General features: G+C 45.5%; 1 protein-coding gene across 2 annotated transcripts in view; it reads right to left on the reverse strand.

Annotated features, from left to right (window-relative positions):
- LOC128704652 (protein FAM110A) overlaps positions 1-23,903 on the reverse strand; it is a 131,478-nt gene that overhangs the window by 94,853 nt on the left and 12,722 nt on the right. Inside the window, exon 1 of one of the 2 annotated variants that reach the window (XM_053799768.2) lies at positions 20,762-20,948. The exons of the other annotated variant lie outside the window; for it this stretch is intronic. The gene's annotated coding sequence lies outside the window, so the exon portion shown is untranslated. Of the gene's footprint in view, positions 1-20,761; positions 20,949-23,903 lie in introns of those variants that run through there. 2 annotated transcript variants of the gene reach the window in all.

Genomic DNA, 23,903 nt, shown 5'->3' on the forward strand with positions numbered 1-23,903 from the left:
CATAACACCAGCCAGACCCAGTATGTTGCATAACACCAGCCAGACCCAGTATGTTGCATAACACCAGCCAGACCCAGTATGTTGCATAACACCAGCCAGACCCAGTATGTTACATAACACCAGCCAGACCCAGTATGTTGCATAACACCAGCCAGACCCAGTATGTTGCATAACACCAGCCAGACCCAGTATGTTGCATAACACCAGCCAGACCCGGTATGTTGCATATCACCAGCCAGACCCAGTATGTTGCATAACACCAGCCAGACCCAGTATGTTGCATGACACCAGCCAGACCTAGTATGTTGCATAGCACCAGCCAGACCCAGTATGTTGCATAACACCAGCCAGACCCAGTATGTTAGGTAAGACACATATGCAACAGTTAGACAACTTTATTCCGAAACGTTTCGCCTACACAGTAGGCTTCTTCAGTCGAATACAGAAAGTAGGCAGGAACAGTAGAGATGTGAAGACGATGTAATCAGTCCATCACCCTTAAAGTCGTAGAATTTGAGGTTGTCAGTCCCTCGGCCTGGAGAAGTTCAGTTCCTGACTATGGAACTGAACTTCTCCAGGCCGAGGGACTGACAACCTCAAATTCTACGACTTTAAGGGTGATGGACTGATTACATCGTCTTCACATCTCTACTGTTCCTGCCTACTTTCTGTATTCGACTGAAGAAGCCTACTGTGTAGGCGAAACGTTTCGGAATAAAGTTGTCTAACTGTTGCATATGTGTCTTACCTAACAACCTGTCGGTATTGTATACCATTTTGATGTTCAGACCCAGTATGTTGCATAACACTAGCCAGACCCAGTATGTTGCATAACACCAGCCAGACCCAGTATGTTGCATAACACCAGCCAGACCCAGTATGTTGTATATCACCAGCCAGACCCAGTATGTTGCATAACACCAGCCAGACCCAGTATGTTGCATAGCACCAGCCAGACCCAGTATGTTGCATAACACCAGCCAGACCCAGTATGTTACATAACACCAGCCAGACCCAGTATGTTGCATAACAGTACTCAGTGGTCAGTTGAGTACTCAGTGGTCAGTCGTCACGTGAGGTCACAGACCCTGAGCTGCTTTGGGGATTAGTGTGGACGGTTACAAAGCATGGCTTGCTTCTGCAGTGTTTTAAAAATTGAGGTTGGAGAGTTGAAGGAGGAGGTCTTGCTTCTCCAGGAGGAGATTAGGAGGCTGAAGGTCCACCTCAATGGGTCTGGGAGAGAGTGTGAGGTGGCTGGAGTTGTGGGGAATGAGGCTTCTAGCAGTGAGGTGCAGTCTGTCTCTCGCTGTGAGGAGGCTGTAGCTGGGGAGGTAGCAACGGCTACCAGCAGTGAGGTGCAGTCCAGCATCTGCTACAAGTGGCGAGTGGTTCACAGTAATGGAAGGCGCATCAGAGTAAGGAAAGTTAAGAGTGAAGATCTGAAGGTAGGAAATCGCTTCTCTGTTCTTCAGGATGAATGTACTTCAGTGGCCAGTGAAGGTAAGGGTACTACTGCCCCTGCTAATGGAGGTAAGCGCATTCTTGTGGTTGGTGACTCTCAGGTAAGATATATTGACCGTGCTTTTTGTAATAGGAATAAGAAGATGAGAGACAGAGTGTGCTTCCCTGGAGCTGGTGTTGGGGACATTGTCAACAGGCTGGATAATATCACGTCAGGTAATGGGAACAAGCCCATTATCTGTCTCAGTGCTGGTGGAAATGATATTGGGAAGGGTAGGAGAGAAGAGCTGCTAGATGAGTACAGGTCAGCTATAGATTTCATTAAGTCTAAGGGAGGGATCCCAATCATATGTAGCATCTTGCCTAGAAGGGGAGTAGGAAATGAATGGTTGTCTAGGGCAATTGGTGTAAATTGCTGGCTAGACAGATACTGCAAGGAACTTGCAATCCCATTCATTGACAACTGGAACAACTTTTATGGCAAACATGATATGTATGCAAGGGATGGGGTACATCTCTCTGGGGCTGGGGTGGTAGCACTTGCAGACTCGATTGAGAAGGCCATTGGTGAAATGCCTATGATTTTAAACTGATGGAAGATAGAGGTATGGGTGTGTGTGGGAAACAAGCAGGTTGCAACACTTGGGTTGGAAACAGTAAATGTATAAAAGGCATTCAGCATGAAGTTATAAATAAAGACAATAGATCAGGTCAGCAAACAAAGGGGGACAGCAGAGGGCAGCAAGGGACTAGCTCCCTTAAGGTTTACTATACTAATAGCAGGAGTGTAAGAAATAAGATAGATGAGCTAAGATTAATTGCAAGTGCAGGAAACATAGATATTATTGCTATAACAGAGACCTGGCTTAATCTGAAAGATAGAGAGATGCCCTCTGAATGTCACATACAAGGCTATAAATTATTCCACACTGACAGGGTCAACAGGAAAGGTGGTGGAGTAGCGATGTATGTCAGAGACAATTTAAATTGTGTTAGACAAGATATTAAATTAGAAGCGTCAGCCACTGAATCTGTTTGGTTACAGCTTCTCGAGGGCCGAGAAAAACTAATTTTGGGTGTGATTTACAGGGCCCCAAATCTTGATAGGGAGTGCAGTAAACTTCTATGGGACGAAATTCGTAAGGCATCTACATACGAAAATGTTGTGCTAATGGGAGATTTCAACTATAGACAGATTGACTGGAGCAATTTGACAGGAAATTTAGAGTCAGGTGACTTTCTTGATACGATCCAGGATTGTTTTTTAAAACAGTTTGTGACAGAGCCAACTAGGGGTAATAACCTCCTTGACTTGGTTCTTGCCAGTAGGGAAACACTAATTAATAATCTTGAGGTTAATGATGAGCTTGGGGAAAGTGATCACAAATCACTCAGTTTTAATATATCATGGAATTCCCCTAATAATGGCAATCAAGTCTCCGTCCCTGACTTTCGCTTGGCTGATTTCATAGGACTGAAAAATTACTTAGGTGGGCTGAACTGGAATGACCTGACTAAGGGTCAGGTAGGTGGTGATGGTTGCCGATATGATGCTTTCCAGGGCATAGTTCTAGCTGCTCAGTCAAATTATGTTCCAAATAGGGAAATCAGATCAAACAAAAATGATCCTAAATGGATGAACAATAGATTAAAATATCTGATTGGTCAAAAGAGAGGCATATATAGGCAAATCAAAAGAGGAGAGGGGCAATTGAGAAATCGATATATTCAGTTAAAGAGAGAAATAAAAAAGGGAATTAGAAAAGCAAAAAGAGATTATGAGGTTAAAGTTGCAAGAGAATCGAAGACTAACCCAAAAGGATTCTTTCAGGTATACAGAAGTAAGATCAGGGACAAGATAGGCCCACTCAAAAGTTCCTCGGGTCAGCTCACTGACAGTGATAAGGAAATGTGTAGAATTTTTAACACATACTTCCTCTCAGTTTTTACACAGGAGGATACCAGCGATATTCCAGTAATGATAAATTATGTAGAACAGGACGATAATAAACTGTGCACTATTAGGGTCACAAGTGACATGGTCCTTAGGCAAATAGATAAATTAAAACCTAACAAATCCCCAGGCCCTGATGAACTGTATGCAAGGGTTCTAAAGGAATGTAAAGAGGAGCTTAGCACACCTTTGGCTAATCTTTTCAACATATCACTACAAACTGGCATGGTGCCAGATAAGTGGAAAATGGCAAATGTGATACCTATTTTCAAAACAGGTGACAGGTCCTTAGCTTCGAACTATAGACCAATAAGCCTAACCTCCATAGTGGGAAAATTTATGGAATCAATAATTGCCGAGGCAGTTCGTAGCCACCTTGAAAAGCATAAATTAATCAACGAATCTCAGCATGGTTTTACAAAGGGGCGTTCCTGCCTTACGAATTTATTAACTTTTTTCACTAAGGTATTTGAGGAGGTAGATCATGGTAATGAATATGATATTGTGTATATGGACTTCAGTAAGGCTTTTGACAGGGTCCCACATCAGAGACTATTGAGGAAAATTAAAGCACATGGAATAGGAGGAGAAATTTTTTCCTGGATAGAGGCATGGTTGACAAATAGGCAGCAGAGAGTTTGCATAAATGGGGAGAAATCAGAGTGGGGAAGCGTCACGAGCGGTGTTCCACAGGGGTCAGTGTTGGGCCCCCTGCTGTTCACAATCTACATAAACGACATAGATGAGGGCATAAAGAGCGACATCGGCAAGTTTGCCGATGACACCAAAATAGGCCGTCGAATTCATTCTGACGAGGACATTCGAGCACTCCAGGAAGATTTGAATAGACTGATGCAGTGGTCGGAGAAGTGGCAGATGCAGTTTAATATAGACAAATGCAAAGTTCTAAATGTTGGACAGGACAATAACCATGCCACATATAAACTAAATAATGTAGATCTTAATATTACGGATTGCGAAAAAGATTTAGGAGTTCTGGTTAGCAGTAATCTGAAACCAAGACAACAGTGCATAAGTGTTCGCAATAAAGCTAATAGAATCCTTGGCTTCATATCAAGAAGCATAAATAATAGGAGTCCTCAGGTTGTTCTTCAACTCTATACATCCTTGGTTAGGCCTCATTTAGATTATGCTGCACAGTTTTGGTCACCGTATTACAGAATGGATATAAATTCTCTGGAAAATGTACAAAGGAGGATGACAAAGTTGATCCCATGTATCAGAAACCTTCCCTATGAGGATAGACTAAGGGCCCTGAAACTGCACTCTCTAGAAAGACGTAGAATTAGGGGGGATATGATTGAGGTGTATAAATGGAAGACAGGAATAAATAAAGGGGATGTAAATAGTGTGCTGAAAATATCTAGCCTAGACAGGACTCGCAGCAATGGTTTTAAGTTGGAAAAATTCAGATTCAGGAAGGATATAGGAAAGTACTGGTTTGGTAATAGAGTTGTGGATGAGTGGAACAAACTCCCAAATACCGTTATAGAGGCCAGAACGTTGTGTAGCTTTAAAAATAGGTTGGATAAATACATGAGTAGATGTGGGTGGGTGTGAGTTAGACCTGATAGCTTGTGCTACCAGGTCGGTTGCCGTGTTCCTCCCTTAAGTCAATGTGACCTGACCTGACTAGGTTGGGTGCATTGGCTTAAGCCGGTAGGAGACTTGGACCTGCCTTGCATGGGCCAGTAGGCCTTCTGCAGTGTTCCTTCGTTCTTATGTTCTTATGTTCTTATAACACCAGCCAGACCCGGTATGTTGCATAACACCAACCAGACCCAGTATGTTGCATAACACCAGCCAGACCCAGTATGTTACATAACACCAGCCAGACCCAGTATGTTGCATAACACCAGCCAGACCCAGTATGTTGCATAACAGCCAGACCCAGTATGTTGCATAACACCAGCCAGACCCAGTATGTTACATAACACCAGCCAGACCCAGTATGTTGCATAACACCAGCCATACCCAGTATGTTGCATAACACCAGCCAGACCCAGTATGTTGCATAACACCAGCCAGACCCAGTATGTTGCATAACACCAGCCAGACCCAGTATGTTGCATAACAACAGCCAGACCCAGTATGTTGCATAACACCAGCCAGACCCAGTATGTTGCATAACAACAGCCAGACCCAGTATGTTGCATAACAACAGCCAGACCCAGTATGTTGCATAACAACAGCCAGACCCAGTATGTTGCATAACACCAGCCAGACCCAGTATGTTGCATAACACCAGCCAGACCCAGTATGTTGCATAACAACAGCCAGACCCAGTAGGTGTACACCACCTCGAACCCCCTCAAGAGGCACAGGAGCTGCAGTTCAACCATCCCTAGTCAGGCAGCTTTGCATGTTTCTACATATACCGGATATTTTGTGCTAGTTTCGTGTTATATATGTGATATGACCCGTCAGAGTATATAGGAACTTTGAACTTCACAACGTAACACTGATTTAATCCCTCAATCATAATAATAATTAACCATGTAGGGTATTACCAACAGATTAGTTAATTTTTACTGATTTAAAAAACCAACAATTACAAATATATATATATATATATATATATATATATATATATATATATATATATATATATATATATATATATATATATATATATATATATATATATATATATAATAAATCCCAAGACATTGGATGAGTACGGGGTACATGTACAAGGTATACCAGTACATGTACAAGGTATACCAGTACATGTACAAGGTATACCAGTACATGTACAAGGTATACCAGTACATGTACAAGGTATACCAGTACATGTACAAGGTATACAAGTACATGTACAAGGTATACCAGTACATGTACAAGGTATACAAGTACATGTACAAGGTATACCAGTACATGTACAAGGTATACCAGTACATGTACAAGGTATACCAGTACATGTACAAGGTATACCAGTACATGTACAAGGTATACCAGTACATGTACAAGGTATACAAGTACATGTACAAGGTATACAAGTACATGTACAAGGTATACAAGTACATGTACAAGGTATACAAGTACATGTACAAGGTATACAAGTACATGTGCAAGGTATACAAGTACATGTACAAGGTATACCAGTACATGTACAAGGTATACAAGTACATGTACAAGGTATACAAGTACATGTACAAGGTATACAAATACATGTACAAGGTATACCAGTACATGTACAAGGTATACAAGTACATGTACAAAGTATACAAGTACATGTACAAAGTATACAAGTACATGTACAAGGTATACCAATACATGTACAAGGTATACAAGTACATGTACAAGGTATACAAATACATGTACAAGGTATACAAGTACATGTACAAGGTATACAAGTACATGTACAAGGTATACCAGTACATGTACAAGGCATACCATTACATGTTCTAGGTATACAAGTACATGTACAAGGTATACAAATACATGTACAAGGTATACCAGTACATGTACAAGGTATACAAGTACATGTACAAGGTATACCAGTACATGTACAAGGTATACAAGTACATGTACAAAGTATACAAGTACATGTACAAGGTATACAAGTACATGTACAAGGTATACAGATCATAGCTGACATCAGTGACATACTACTATACAGAAAGTCCCTTGTTATGCTGAGCATTTCTCGCAAATTAGGTCAGTTTTGTCCCAGGATGTGACCCACACCAGTCCACTAACACCCAGGATGCCACCCACACCAGTCCACTAACACCCAGGATGTGACCCACACCAGTCCACTAACACCCAGGATGCCACCCACACCAGTCCACTACCACCCAGGATGTGACCCACACCAGTCCACTAACACCCAGGATGCCACCCACACCAGTCCACTAACACCCAGGATGTGACCCACACCAGTCCACTAACACCCAGGATGCCACCCACACCAGTCCACTAACACCCAGGATGTGACCCACACCAGTCCACTAACACCCAGGATGCCACCCACACCAGTCCACTAACACCCAGGATGTGACCCACACCAGTCCACTAACACCCAGGATGCCACCCACACCAGTCCACTAACACCCAGGATGTGACCCACACCAGTCCACTAACACCCAGGATGCCACCCACACCAGTCCACTAACACCCAGGATGTGACCCACACCAGTCCACTAACACCCAGGATGCCACCCACACCAGTCCACTAACACCCAGGATGTGACCCACACCAGTCCACTAACACCCAGGATGCCACCCACACCAGTCCACTAACACCCAGGATGTGACCCACACCAGTCCACTAACACCCAGGATGCCACCCACACCAGTCCACTAACACCCAGGATGTGACCCACACCAGTCCACTAACACCCAGGATGCCACCCACACCAGTCCACTAACACCCAGGATGCCACCCACACCAGTCCACTAACACCCAGGATGCCACCCACACCAGTCCACTAACACCCAGGATGCCACCCACACCAGTCCACTAACACCCAGGATGCCACCCACACCAGTCCACTAACAGACAACTTGTGTAAGGAAACACGCCCAATTTTTCTATCCTCCCCGGGAATCAAACGCGGACCCTCACCGTGTGAAGCGACAGCTTTATCAACCAAGCCAGGGACATTCTAGGATTAACCTTAGCCAGGGACATCCCAGGGTTAACCTTAGCCAGGGACATCCCAGGGTTAACTTTACCCAGGGACATCCCAGGGTTAACTTTACCCAGGGACATCCCAGGGTTAACTTTACCCAGGGACATCCCAGGGTTAACTTTACCCAGGGACATCCCAGGGTTAACTTTACCCAGGGACATCCCAGGGTTAACTTTACCCAGGGACATCCCAGGGTTAACCTTAGCCAGGGACATCCCAGGGTTAACCTTTGCCAGCGACATCCCAGGATTAACTTTACCCAGGGACATCCCAGGGTTTACTTTACCCAGGGACATCCCAGGATTAACTTTACCCAGGGACATCCCAGGGTTAACTTTACCCAGGGACATCCCAGGGTTAACTTTACCCAGGGACATCCCAGGGTTAACTTTACCCAGGGACATCCCAGGGTTAACTTTACCCAGGGACATCCCAGGGTTAACTTTACCCAGGGACATCCCAGGGTTAACTTTACCCAGGGACATCCCAGGGTTAACTTTACCCAGGGGACATCCCAGGGTTAACTTTACCCAGGGACATCCCAGGGTTAACTTTACCCAGGGACATCCCAGGGTTAACTTTACCCAGGGACATCCCAGGGTTAACTTTACCCAGGGACATCCCAGGGTTAACTTTACCCAGGGACATCCCAGGATTAACTTTACCCAGGGACATCCCAGGGTTAACTTTACCCAGGGACATCCCAGGGTTAACTTTACCCAGGGACATCCCAGGGTTAACTTTACCCAGGGACATCCCAGGGTTAACTTTACCCAGGAACATCCCAGGGTTAACTTTACCCAGGGACATCCCAGGGTTAACTTTACCCAGGGACATCCCAGGGTTAACTTTACCCAGGGACATCCCAGGGTTAACTTTACCCAGGGACATCCCAGGGTTAACTTTACCCAGGGGCATCCAATAATCAAAACACTGACCTGATTGCAAGAAATTACCGCCACAGTGACTTAGAGCTCCAGGCAAGATTTTGTACCAGCCAGAATCACCACCACTGACGAAGGTGAAGCTCCAGTCCCTGGACCCATTATGTACCTCTGTAATGTTGAGGTACAATCCCTGGACCCATTATGTACCTCTGTAATCTTATGACCACCACCCACACGATGGGTATGGGCTGCATTATGAAGATGTTAAACTACTGACAAAGGGGGTGAGGATAAAGATGCAGGAACAGCTAGAAACACACACTCAACTCTTCTTTGACGCATGATGATGGGTTCTCGAGCAGTTGTTACAGAGTCGCATAACGACGGGTTAGGATACGATATGATTTCGTTCGGATTTTTAACCCCGGAGGGTTAGCCACCCAGGATAACCCAAAAAAGTCAGTGCGTCATCGAGGACTGTCTAACTTATTTCCATTGTGGTCCTTAATCTTGTCCCCCAGGATGCGACCCACACCAGTCGACTAACGCCCAGGTACCTATTTACTGCTAGGTGAACAGGACAACAGGTGTAAGGAAACGTGTCGAAATGTTTCCACCCGCCGGGAATCGAACCCGGGCCCTCCGTGTGTGAAGCGGGAGCTTTAGCCACCAGGCCACCGGGCCACCTACCAGTTGTTAGAGTCGCATAACGACGGGTTCTCAAGCAGCTGTAAGTGTCGCATAACTACGGGTTCTCAAGCAGTTGTTACAGAGTCGCATAACGACGGGTTCTCAAGCAGTCCTGACACTGTCTTCCTTATCATCCCACACCAGCCTTCTGGTTTCTGTCCTATCTCTGCTACCTCTTCATTTCCCACTCCCATGTTTACGTAGATCTTTCTCCTCTCTTCCCACCTCCATATTTTCTTCCGCAGTCTTTTGTTTCCTACTCTCATCCTGTCGTATCAGGTCCCTCCCTTCTATCCTGTCTCCCTGCCAGTCTACCCTTGTGGTCATGTTCCTGCCCCCGGCATACCTTATCCCACACAAGACAGGTTACTTGCCCAATAGCCTCGCCTGACCACCAACTATCCTGACACCTGAGCCGCCTCCACCACGACGTGTTAAGGCTTCCTCTGACGCCTGCTACCAGGTTCAAGCACCGGCTTTGTCTTGCTGGAATTGGTCTGGTGTGCCTTGCTAGATGTGGTCTGGGAACCCTCACATATTTAGGGCAACAGGTACACAGAACCCTGACTGAAACAATAGGTAATGGCCCAAATCGGACCAAAACGTGCGGATTAGATGTGTATATAAGATCTGTCAAGTGATTTGTCCTTCTGAAAGCAGTAACAATAACATGGTTGGAATATCGCAAGTTAAATATCTTGTCGGTGAAGTTAGATGGTCTATGATGAGTAAGAGAGGTCAGATATTTATCTTTGTCGATCAATAATGATACCGGAGTGTCGAACATACGTCTAAACTCTTTATTAAGGTACCTAAGTGTTGGACATGTGTCTTACTGTATACTATGTATGAGGGCCAGATGTATCACCACCACACAAACTTCCTGATAGTAAACACCAGATACAACCAATGTCAGGTGTCACACAAGTTGCATTTGTGTACACTGACCTAATACTGAAAATGGGCTCGGCAAATATTTTTGTCAGATTGAATTTGAAAAAGACTTGCCTAGTGTGGGTCAGTAGGCCTGTTGCAGTGTTCATCCTTTATGTGTCTCTTACAATCTTACGTCACAACTAGTGCCCAACTTGGCCACTTAAGCTTACATCTTCCACTTAATAAATCCTTCCTCCACTTTTAAGGTTTGTTTCAAGCTTCGGTGAACGACCTAGCAAATTTTAATTCCTATGAGTTTGTTAAGGAATTTCCAGAGAATTTAAGTAATTCCCGAAAGACTGACCACCTCAAATCTAAGTCTTTAAGGGTGATGGACTGATTACATTGCCTTCACATTTCTACTGCTCCTGCCTACTTTGTGTACTCGACTGAAGAAACCTACTGTGTAGGAGAAACGTTTCGGAATAAAGATGCCTGACTGTAGGTGTCTCGTAGCTCGATCGGTAGCGCATTCAGCTCACACATTGAGGTCCGGGGTTCGAATCTCCTTCTGTACGGCTGGAAAACATTAGGGACGTGTTTCCACAAGACACCTGTTCTCCCTGTCCCTGTTCACCCATCAGTGTAAAATGGGTACCTGGGTGTTAGTGGACTGGTGTAGGTGGCATCCTGGGTGTTAGTGGACTGGTGTGGGTGGCATCCTGGGTGTTAGTGGACTGGTGTGGGTGGCATCCTGGGTGTTAGTGGACTGGTGTGGGTGGCATCCTGGGTGTTAGCGGTCTGGTGTGGTCGCACTAGGGAGGCCAAGCCCATGATGACACTCTTCAGGTACTTGTTCTATCTAGGCTGGAATATTGCTGCACACTAACAGCACCTTTCAAGGCAGGTGAAATTGCCGACCTAGAAAATGTACAGAGAACTTTCACGGCGCGCATAACGGAGATAAAACACCTCAATTACTGGGAGCGCTTGAGGTTCCTAAACCTGTATTCCCTGGAACGCAGGAGGGAGAGATACATGATTATATACACCTGGAAAATCCTAGAGGGACTAGTACCGAACTTGCACACGAAAATCACTCACTACGAAAGCAAAAGACTTGGCAGACGATGCACCATCCCCCCAATGAAAAGCAGGGGTGTCACTAGCACGTTAAGAGACCATACAATAAGTGTCAGGGGCCCGAGACTGTTCAACTGCCTCCCAGCACACATAAGGGGGATTACCAACAGACCCCTGGCAGTCTTCAAGCTGGCACTGGACAAGCACCTAAAGTCAGTTCCTGATCAGCCGGGCTGTGGCTCGTACGTTGGTTTGCGTGCAGCCAGCAGCAACAGCCTGGTTGATCAGGCTCTGATCCACCAGGAGGCCTGGTCACAGACCGGGCCGCGGGGGCGTTGACCCCCGGAACTCTCTCCAGGTAAACTCCAGGTGTTAGTGGACTGGTGTGGGTCACATCCTGGGTGTTAGCGGACTGGTGTGGGTCACATCCTGGGTGTTAGCGGACTGGTGTGGGTCACATCCTGGGTGTTAGCAGACTGGTGTGGGTCACATCCTGGGTGTTAGTGGACTGGTGTGGGTCACATCCTGGGTGTTAGCGGACTGGTGTGGGTCACATCCTGGGTGTTAGCTGACTGGTGTGGGTCACATCCTGGGTGTTAGTGGACTGGTGTGGGTCATCCTGGGTGTTAGTGGACTGGAGTTTACCTGGAGTTTACCTGGAGAGAGTTCCGGGGGTCAACGCCCCCGCGGCCCGGTCTGAGACCAGGCCTCCTGGTGGATCACAGCCTGATCAACCAGGCTGTTGCTGCTGGCTGCACGCAAACCAACATACGAGCTACAGCCCGGCTGATCCGGAACTGACTTTAGGTGCTTGTCCAGTGCCAGCTTGAAGACTGCCAGGGGTCTGTTGGTAATCCCCCTTATGTGTGCTGGGAGGCAGTTGAACAGTCTCGGGCCCCTGACACTTATTGTATGGTCTCTTAACGTGCTAGTGACACCCCTGCTTTTCATTGGGGGGATGGTGCATCGTCTGCCAAGTCTTTTGCTTTCGTAATGAGTGATTTTCGTGTGCAAGTTCGGTACTAGTCCCTCTAGGATTTTCCAGGTGTATATAATCATGTATCTCTCCCTCCTGCGTTCCAGGGAATACAGGTTTAGGAACCTCAAGCGCTCCCAATAATTGAGGTGTTTTATCTCCGTTATGCGTGCCGTGAAAGTTCTCTGTACATTTTCTAGGTCGGCAATTTCACCTGCCTTGAAAGGTGCTGTTAGTGTGCAGCAATATTCCAGCCTAGATAGAACAAGTGACCTGAAGAGTGTCATCATGGGCTTGGCCTCCCTAGTTTTGAAGGTTCTCATTATCCATCCTGTCATTTTTCTAGCAGATGCGATTGATACAATGTTATGGTCCTTGAAGGTGAGATCCTCCGACATGATCACTCCCAGGTCTTTGACGTTGGTGTTTCGCTCTATTTTGTGGCCAGAATTTGTTTTGTACTCTGATGACGATTTAATTTCCTCATGTTTACCATATCTGAGTAATTGAAATTTCTCATCGTTGAACTTCATATTGTTTTCTGCAGCCCACTGAAAGATTTGGTTGATGTCTGCCTGGAGCTTTGCAGTGTCTGCAATGGAAGACACTGTCATGCAGATTCGGGTGTCATCTGCAAAGGAAGACACGGTGCTGTGGCTGACATCCTTGTCTATGTCGGATATAAGGATGAGGAACAAGATGGGAGCGAGTACTGTGCCTTGTGGAACAGAGCTTTTCACCGTAGCTGCCTCGGACTTTACTCTGTTGACGACTACTCTCTGTGTTCTGTTAGTGAGGAAATTATAGATCCATCGACCGACTTTTCCTGTTATTCCTTTAGCACGCATTTTGTGCACTATTACGCCATGGTCACACTTGTCGAAGGCTTTTGCAAAGTCTGTATATATTACATCTGCATTCTTTTTGTCTTCTAGTGCATTTAGGACCTTGTCGTAGTGGTCCAATAGTTGAGACAGACAGGAGCGACCTGTTCTAAACCCATGTTGCCCTGGGTTGTGTAACTGATGGGTTTCTAGATGCGTGGTGATCTTGCTTCTTAGGACCCTTTCAAAGATTTTTATGATATGGGATGTTAGTGCTATTGGTCTGTAGTTCTTTGCTGTTGCTTTACTGCCCCCTTTGTGGAGTGGGGCTATGTCTGTTGTTTTTAGTAACTGTGGGACGACCCCCGTGTCCATGCTCCCTCTCCATAGGATGGAAAAGGCTCGTGATAGGGGCTTCTTGCAGTTCTTGATGAACACAGAGTTCCATGAGTCTGGCCCTGGGGCAGAGTGCATGGGCATGTCATTTATCGCCTGTTCGAAGTCATTTGGCGTCAGGATAACATCGGATAGGCTTGTGTTAATCAAATTTTGTGGCTCTCTCATAAAAAATTCATTTTGATCTTCGACTCTCAGTCTGGTTAGCGGCTTGCTAAAAACTGAGTCATATTGGGACTTGAGTAGCTCACTCATTTCCTTGCTGTCATCTGTGTAGGACCCATCTTGTTTAAGTAGGGGCCCAATACTGGACGTTGTTCTCGATTTTGATTTGGCATAGGAGAAGAAATACTTTGGGTTTCTTTCGATTTCATTTATGGCTTTTAGTTCTTCCCGCGATTCCTGACTCCTAAAGGATTCTTTTAGCTTAAGTTCGATGCTTGCTATTTCTCTGACCAGTGTCTCCCTGCGCATTTCAGATATATTGACCTCTTTTAGCCGCTCTGTTATTCTTTTCCGTCGCCTGTAAAGGGAGCGCCTGTCTCTTTCTATTTTACATCTACTCCTCCTTTTTCTTAGAGGAATAAGCCTTGTGCATACATCGAGTGCCACCGAGTTAATCTGTTCTAGGCATAAGTTTGGGTCTGTGTTGCTTAGTATATCTTCCCAGCTTATATCGGTTAGGACTTGGTTTACTTGGTCCCACTTTATGTTTTTGTTATTGAAGTTGAATTTGGTGAATGCTCCCTCGTGACTAGTCTCATTTTGTCGGTCTGGGGCTCCACGCATACATGTCTGAACCTCAATTATGTTGTGATCTGAGTATATTGTTTTTGATATGGTGACATTTCTTATCAGATCATCATTGTTAGTGAATATGAGGTCTAGTGTATTCTCCAGTCTAGTAGGCTCTATTATTTGCTGGTTTAAATTGAATTTTGTGCAGAGATTTAAAAGCTCGTGTGAGTGTGAGTTTTCATCAGAGCTGCCTCCTGGTGTTATTTCTGCAACAATATTATTTGCTATATTCCTCCATTTTAGGTGCCTTAAGTTGAAATCCCCCAGGAGCAAGATGTTGGGTGCAGGAGCTGGAAGATTTTCCAGACAGTGGTCAATTTTTAACAGCTGTTCCTGGAATTGCTGGGAAGTTGCATCCTGGGTGTTAGTGGACTGGTGTGGGTCACATCCTGGGTGTTAGTGGACTGGTGTGGGTCACATCCTGGGTGTTAGTGGACTGGTGTGGGTCACATCCTGGGTGTTAGTGGACTGGTGTGGGTCACATCCTGGGTGTTAGTGGACTGGTGTGGGTCACATCCTGGGTGTTAGTGGACTGGTGTGGGTCACATCCTGGGTGTTAGTGGACTGGTGTGGGTCACATCCTGGGTGTTAGTGGACTGGTGTGGGTCACATCCTGGGTGTTAGTGGACTGGTGTGGGTGGCATCCTGGGTGTTAGTGGACTGGTGTGGGTCACATCCTGGGTGTTAGTGGACTGGTGTGGGTCGCATCCTGGGTGTTAGTGGACTGGTGTGGGTCGCATCCTGGGTGTTAGTGGACTGGTGTGGGTCATCCTGGGTGTTAGTGGACTGGTGTGGGTCACATCCTGGGTGTTAGTGGACTGGTGTGGGTCGCATCCTGGGTGTTAGTGGACTGGTGTGGGTCGCATCCTGGGTGTTAGTGGACTGGTGTGGGTCATCCTGGGTGTTAGTGGACTGGTGTGGGTCATCCTGGGTGTTAGTGGACTGGTGTGGGTCTCATCCTGGGACAAAACTGACCTAATTTGCGGGAAATGCTCAGCATAACAAGTTAATTTCTATATAGTAGAATGTCATTGATGTCAGCTATGGTCTGTATACCTTGTACATGTACTTGTATACCTTGTAATTGTATACCTTGTACATGTACTGGTATACCTTGTGCATGTACTTGTATACCTTGTACTTGTATACCTTGTACATGTACTTGTATACCTTGTAATTGTATACCTTGTACATGTACTGGTATACCTTGTACATGTACTTGTATACCTTGTACATGTACTTGTATACAATAAGGATATCATTATTATTGTGTCTTACCAGCCAATTCCTGGTCCGGCATCAGAGAGATGCTAGAGTACATTGGGCGAGGGTCGTTATTCTGAGTATGGGGTGCAAGAAAGGTATACAATGGTAGTCTGAGTATGGGGTGCAAGAAAGGTATACAATGGTAGTCTGAGTATGGGGTGCAAGAAAGGTATACAATGGTAGTCTGAGTATGGGGTGCAAGAAAGGTATACAATGGTAGTCTGAGTAATCTTGCCACCCTCAACACCATTGTTAATGAGGAGCTGATCAAAATATCGACTTGGATGACAGCCAATAAACTTACGCTTAACACTGACAAAACCTACTATATTATGAACATTAAAATGGTAGCAGAGCAGGAGATGTACAAATTAACATTAAGATTGACAACACTCTAATTACCAGACATAATGAGGGCAAATTCCTAGGCCTATACCTTGACAACAACCTGAATTTCAGCACCCATATCCAACACATAACCAAAAAAGTATCCAAAACAGTTGGGATCCTCTCCAAGATAAGATACTACGTGCCGCAAAATGCCCTTCTCACACTATACCATTCACTTATTTATCCATACCTCACCTATGCTATTTGTGCTTGGGGATCAACTGCAGCAACACACCTAAAGCCAATAATAACCCAACAAAAAGCTGCAGTAAGAATAATCACTAAATCCCATCCCTGGCAACACACACCCCCACTCTTCATAGATCTAAACTTACTCCCAGTTCAGTACATCCACACTTACTACTGTGCAATCTACATCTACAGGACCTTAAACTCCAATATCAACCTTGACCTAAAACGCTTTCTTGATAGTTGTGACAGAACCCACAGGCATAACACCAGACACAAACATCTCTATGACATTCCCCGTGTCCGACTAAACCTTTACAAAAATTCAATGTATGTCAAAGGCCCTAAAATCTGGAATACCTTACCTGAGAACTCTAGAACTGCAGACACATTCATCACCTTCAGAACTACCATTAGAAAACATCTTATCTCCCTGATACACCCCGTCAACTAACTACACGAATACCACCTGGTGGTTCACATTTACACTCACTCACTCATTTGACCATAAACAGAAATATTAATCTCAATCTTAAAATAATGAATCCTATGATACTCCAATACTGAAACTATGTACTGAGCCAAAACAAAAGCATTCACATTGCTAAACTCACAAACTAGTATTTAGTCACTTAGCCATAATACCAACTTACCTCATAATTTGTAATATTTTAAAATAAAGAATTAAACTAAGTCTGCCCGAAATGCCTAGGCATGCTAGGTGTTCTAGTGGTACACTCTGTAATACCTAGCCATGCTAGGTGTTCTAGTGGTACACTCTGTAATACCTAGCCATGCTAGGTGTTCTAGTGGTACACTCTGTAATACCTAGCCATGCTAGGTGTTCTAGTGGTACACTCTGTAATCATTATTTAACTACATGTAAACCACACAATAACCAAATTCTGTTAATCCAACACTGTAATACTTATAGAGAATAAACTTTGAATTTGAATACAATGGTAGTCTGAGTATGGGGTGCAAGGTATACAATGGTAGTCTACAATGGTAGTCTGAGTATGGGGTGCAAGAAAGGTATACAATGGTAGTTGAGTATGGGGTGCAAGAAAGGTATACAATGGTAGTCTGAGTATGGGGTGCAAGAAAGGTATACAATGGTAGAATATGGGGCGCAAGAAAGGTATACAATGGTAGTCTGAGTATGGGGTGCAAGAAAGGTATACAATGGTAGTAGAGTATGGGGTGCAAGAAAGGTATACAATGGTAGTCTGAGTATGGGGTGCAAGAAAGGTATACAATGGTAGTTGAGTATGGGGTGCAAGAAAGGTATACAATGGTAGTTGAGTATGGGGTGCAAGTATACAATGGTAGTTGAGTATGGGGCGCAAGAAAGGTATACAATGGTAGTCTGAGTATGGGGTGCAAGAAAGGTATACAATGGTAGTCTGAGTATGGGGTGCAAGAAAGGTATACAATGGTAGTTGAGTATGGGGTGCAAGTATACAATGGTAGTTGAGTATGGGGCGCAAGAAAGGTATACAATGGTAGTCTGAGTATGGGGTGCAAGAAAGGTATACAATGGTAGTTGAGTATGGGGTGCAAGAAAGGTATACAATGGTAGTTGAGTATGGGGTGCAAGTATACAATGGTAGTTGAGTATGGGGCGCAAGAAAGGTATACAATGGTAGTCTGAGTATGGGGTGCAAGAAAGGTATACAATGGTAGTCTGAGTATGGGGTGCAAGAAAGGTATACAATGGTAGTTGAGTATGGGGTGCAAGTATACAATGGTAGTTGAGTATGGGGCGCAAGAAAGGTATACAATGGTAGTCTGAGTATGGGGTGCAAGAAAGGTATACAATGGTAGTTGAGTATGGGGTGCAAGTATACAATGGTAGTTGAGTATGGGGCGCAAGAAAGGTATACAATGGTAGTCTGAGTATGGGGTGCAAGAAAGGTATACAATGGTAGTTGAGTATGGGGTGCAAGTATACAATGGTAGTTGAGTATGGGGCGCAAGAATGGTATACAATGGTAGTTGAGTATGGGGTGCAAGAAAGGTATACAATGGTAGTTGAGTATGGGGTGCAAGAAAGGTATACAATGGTAGTCTGAGTATGGGGCCCAAGAAAGGTATACAATGGTAGTCTGAGTATGGGGCGCAAGAAAGGTATACAATGGTAGTCTGAGTATGGGGCGCAAGAAAGGTATACAATGGTAGTTGAGTATGGGGCGCAAGAAAGGTATACAATGGTAGTTGAGTATGGGGTGCAAGAAAGGTATACAATGGTAGTTGAGTATGGGGCGCAAGAAAGGTATACAATGGTAGTTGAGTATGGGGTGCAAGAAAGGTATACAATGGTAGTCTGAGTATGGGGTGCAAGAAAGGTATACAATGGTAGAGTATGGGGTGCAAGAAAGGTATACAATGGTAGTTGAGTATGGGGTGCAAGAAAGGTATACAATGGTAGAGTATGGGGCGCAAGAAAGGTATACAATGGTAGTCTGAGTATGGGGTGCAAGAAAGGTATACAATGGTAGTCTGAGTATGGGGTGCAAGAAAGGTATACAATGGTAGAGTATGGGGTGCAAGAAAGGTATACAATGGTAGTCTGAGTATGGGGTGCAAGAAAGGCATACAATGGTAGTCTGAGTATGGGGTGCAAGAAAGGTATACAATGGTAGTTGAGTATGGGGCGCAAGAAAGGTATACAATGGTAGTCTGAGTATGGGGTGCAAGAAAGGTATACAATGGTAGTCTGAGTATGGGGTGCAAGAAAGGTATACAATGGTAGTCTGAGTATGGGGTGCAAGAAAGGTATACAATGGTAGTCTGAGTATGGGGTGCAAGAAAGGTATACAATGGTAGTCTGAGTATGGGGTGCAAGAAAGGTATACAATGGTAGTCTGAGTATGGGGTGCAAGAAAGGTATACAATGGTAGTCTGAGTATGGGGTGCAAGAAAGGTATACAATGGTAGTTGAGTATGGGGTGCAAGAAAGGTATACTATACCTACAAGATGAGTTAAGACAGGTGGTCAAAATATCTAACAAAACGCCGCATCTGTTGTTTGAATGCTGCTACTGACGGAGCGTCAGTACAGTTAAACCTGACAACTGTTCAACACAATACTGCCTCTACTGCTCCTCTACTGCAGTACACAAATACATAATCATACATAGCAGCATATGTGTAAAGAACCAAGGAGAACACAAGAGAGTCAGACTTATTTCCACTGGTGTCCTGTACAGCCTGTTACTCCCGTGTCTTATACCACTAGATCACTACCTTCCTTCAGCAACAATGTTACTGTACATGGTATACAATACCGACATCATGAAAATTAGACACATGTATTATTATTATTATTATAATCAAGGGGAATCGCTAAACCCGGAGGATTATACAGCGCCTGGGGGGGATGTGGAAGGCATTCAGGCTTAATTCGGGGAACTGGAGCACAGATCCAATTCCCTAAATCAAGAGCCCCTCACCAACATCAAGGAACCTTCCTTGAGGGGTAGACACGTGTAGCATCTGGGTATCTTTAATGTAGACGCTACGCCATGCATTGAAGATGAGACAGGCAGCAGCTGATGAGGAAGAATCATTAAAATAGAGATATAAGGTGAGAAACAACTGTGCTTAAGAGGTTAATGACGCAAGATGAGATGCAAGGTCAGGGAAATTTGACTCACGAAATCGTAATGACACGATTGCGAACAAACCATACCACGGGCGGGATTGAACCCGCAACGGTCTGGAGTTTTGAGACTCTCTGATCGCGGGTTCTATCCCGCCCGTGGTATGGTCAGGGAAATTGACGAGACATCGTTGTAAGTGCTTGAAGAATCTCCGCACAGAAGCTTAGTCAGCTATGATTAAGAGGGAAGCTGGAGGACTGACTGCACTTCGGAGATGACAAATTTGTGTCTAATGCCATCAAAAGTTTTGAAAACAATGAGAAACGATTCTCGGTATATATGGAGAAACCAGGGAGCGGGTGAGGTTTGAACCCAGGGCGAGAAAGTCAGATATTAGTGAGAGATGATTATTACTTTCAAGGAGTTAGACAGAGAAGTAAGACTTGCCTGAAGGATTGGAATAAACATCTCTTAGACAAGTTGAAGGAGTTTGTTCTGAGGTTGTTGATACATGCTGACTAACTGGCAGGTGAGACACATGGGCAACAGTTAGGCAACTTTATTCAGGAATAAAGGTGCCTAACTTGCCCATGTGTCTTACCTAACAACCTGTCGGTATTGTATACCATTTTAATATTCATGCTGACTAATACTGACACATCTGAAGCAGCAAACCTGTATCATGTGTGTGTTTATGTACGTACTCACCTATTATTACGAACACAGGTATAGTACGACCTGCAACCTGGTTGTAATGGGCTCGAAAGTGGAGCAAACCACCTCGGCAATAGTAATCAAATTATATTTCCTGCACCAGATATAATTTGCTAGATTTATACACTTATATACAGAAGGTAAACAGTAAGTGTACCACACTGACAATATGACAGAAGCAGAAGCCAGAGTGTGGACTGTATCAGCCAGTAACTCAGACAAGTCTGTCAATTCGCTTGGCTCAAGTGAACCACATTGTTTCGGTTTTGGTGAGCTTGTCTGTGATTGGTCAATGAACCAAGGTATTCTTTAACTATGGGTATCCTGTGATTGTTAAACCCTTAGCACCCGGTTCACTGGTTGGGAGGCAGCCTATATGGGAGTGTGACATAGGCCAAATAAATTGTAACATACTCTTTGATGTAGTTGCATGGGTTGATTTACAGCTCCTGGCCCCGCCTTTTTGCTGGTCGCTACTAGGTTCTCCCCTGGCTTCCAGAACCTTATCGTAACTCTTAAATCTGTCTGGATCCTACCTTTCCCATTTCACTCTTCAGATTGTTCTGCTTCCTGACAACTCAAAGGCTGAAGAAATACTTCCTTACATCCTTATGACTCGTCTAAGTTTTCAACTTCCTGTTGTACCCTCGCATTTTTGGTTTCCATCTCTCACACAAGCGATCCCTATTCACCCTGCTAATTCCTCTCAGTATTGTCTACGTTGTTATCATATCCCTTCTAGTCCTCCAGTGTCATCAGGTTGAGTTTCCTTGACCTCTCCTCACAGGACATTCTCCTTAGTTCTGGGACTAGTCTTGTTGCAAACCTTTGCACTGTCTCTAATTTCTTGACATGCTTCACTAGGTAGGTGTGTGTGTGTGTGTACTCACCTATTTGTGGTTGCAGGGGTCGATTCACAGCTCATGGCCCCACCTCTTAGTGCATGTGCATGCGTATTCACCATTGTGGTTTCAGAGGTTGAGTCACAGCTCCTGGCCCGCCTCTTCATTCGTCGCTACTAGCTCCACTCTCTCCCTATTCTATGAGCTTTATCATACCTCGTCTTAAAACCATGTATGGTTCCTTCCTCCACTACGTCACTTGCCAGACTATTCCACTTCCTGACATCTCTATGACTAAAGAAATACTTCCTAACATCCCTGTGTGTATTTGTGTGTGTGCAGCAACCACAACAGCAGCTGGGGTCTGGACAGGTCCCCTTTAGCGTGGGCGGTGGCGGACTCCCAGGCTTCCAGTCCCTCCACACTGACATTCTCCCACCTTCCCTCCCACTACCACCACGACCAACCTCACTACCACCACAGCCAACCTCACTACCACCACAACCAACCTCACTACCACCGCGACTATTCTCACTACCACCACAACCAACCTCACTACCACCACAGCCAACCTCACTACCACCGCGACTATTCTCACTACCATCACAACCTCATTACCACCACAACCAACCTCACCACCACCACAACCAACCTCACTACCACCACAACCTCACTACCACCACAACCAACCTCACTACCACCACAACCAACCTCACTACCACCACAGCCAACCTCACTACCACCACAACCAACCTCACTACCACCGCGACTATTCTCACTACCACCACAACCAACCTCACTACCACCACAACCTCATTACCACCACAACCAACCTCACCACCACCACAACCAACCTCACTACCACCACAACCTCACTACCACCACAACCTCATTACCACCACAACCAACCTCACTACCACCACAACCAACCTCACTACCACCACAACCAACATCACTACCATCACAACCTCACCACCACCACAACCAACATCACAACCTCACTACCACCACAACCAACCTCACCACCACCACAACCTCACTACCACCACAACCTCATTACCACCACAACCAACCTCACTACCACCACAACCAACCTCACTACCACCGCAACCTCACTACCACCACAACCTCATTACCACCACAACCAACCTCACTACCACCACAACCAACCTCACTACCACCGCAACCTCACCACCACCACAACCAACATCACTACCATCACAACCTCACTACCACCACAACCTCATTACCACCACAACCAACCTCACTACCACCACAACCAACCTCACTACCACCGCAACCTCACCACCACCACAACCAACATCACTACCATCACAACCTCACCACCACCACAACCAACCTCACCACCACCACAACCTCACCACCACCACAACCAACCTCACCACCACCACAACCAACCTCACCACCACCACAACCAACATCACTACCACCACAACCTCACCACCACCACAACCAACATCACTACCACCACAACCTCACCACCACCACAACCAACATCACTACCACCACAACCTCACCACCACCACAACCAACATCACTACCACCACAACCTCACTACCATCACAACCTCACCACCACCACAACCAACCTCACCACCACCACAACCTCACCACCACCACAACCAACCTCACCACCACCACAACCTCACCACCACCACAACCAACGTCACCACCACCACAACCAACATCACTACCACCACAACCTCACCACCACCACAACCAACATCACTACCACCACAACCTCACCACCACCACAACCAACATCACTACCATCACAACCTCACCACCACCACAACCAACCTCACTACCACCACAACCTCACTACCACCACAACCTCACCACCACCACAACCTCACCACCACCACAACCAACCTCACTACCACCACAACCTCACTACCACCACAACCTCACCACCACCACAACCTCACCACCACCACAACCAACCTCACTACCACCACAACCTCACCACCACCACAACCAACCTCACTACCACCACAACCTCACCACCACCACAACCAACATCACCACCACCACAACCTCACCACCACCACAACCAACCTCACCACCACCACAACCAACATCACTACCACCACAACCTCACCACCACCACAACCAACATCACTACCACCACAACCTCACTACCACCACAACCAACCTCACTACCACCACAACCAACATCACTACCACAACAACATCACTACCACCACAACCTCACTACCACCACAACCTCACTACCACCACAACCAACCTCACTACCACCACAACCTCACTACC

This window comes from Cherax quadricarinatus, chromosome 100 (assembly GCF_038502225.1).
Source record: "Cherax quadricarinatus isolate ZL_2023a chromosome 100, ASM3850222v1, whole genome shotgun sequence".
In the NCBI taxonomy this organism is placed as follows: Eukaryota; Metazoa; Arthropoda; class Malacostraca; order Decapoda; family Parastacidae; genus Cherax; species Cherax quadricarinatus.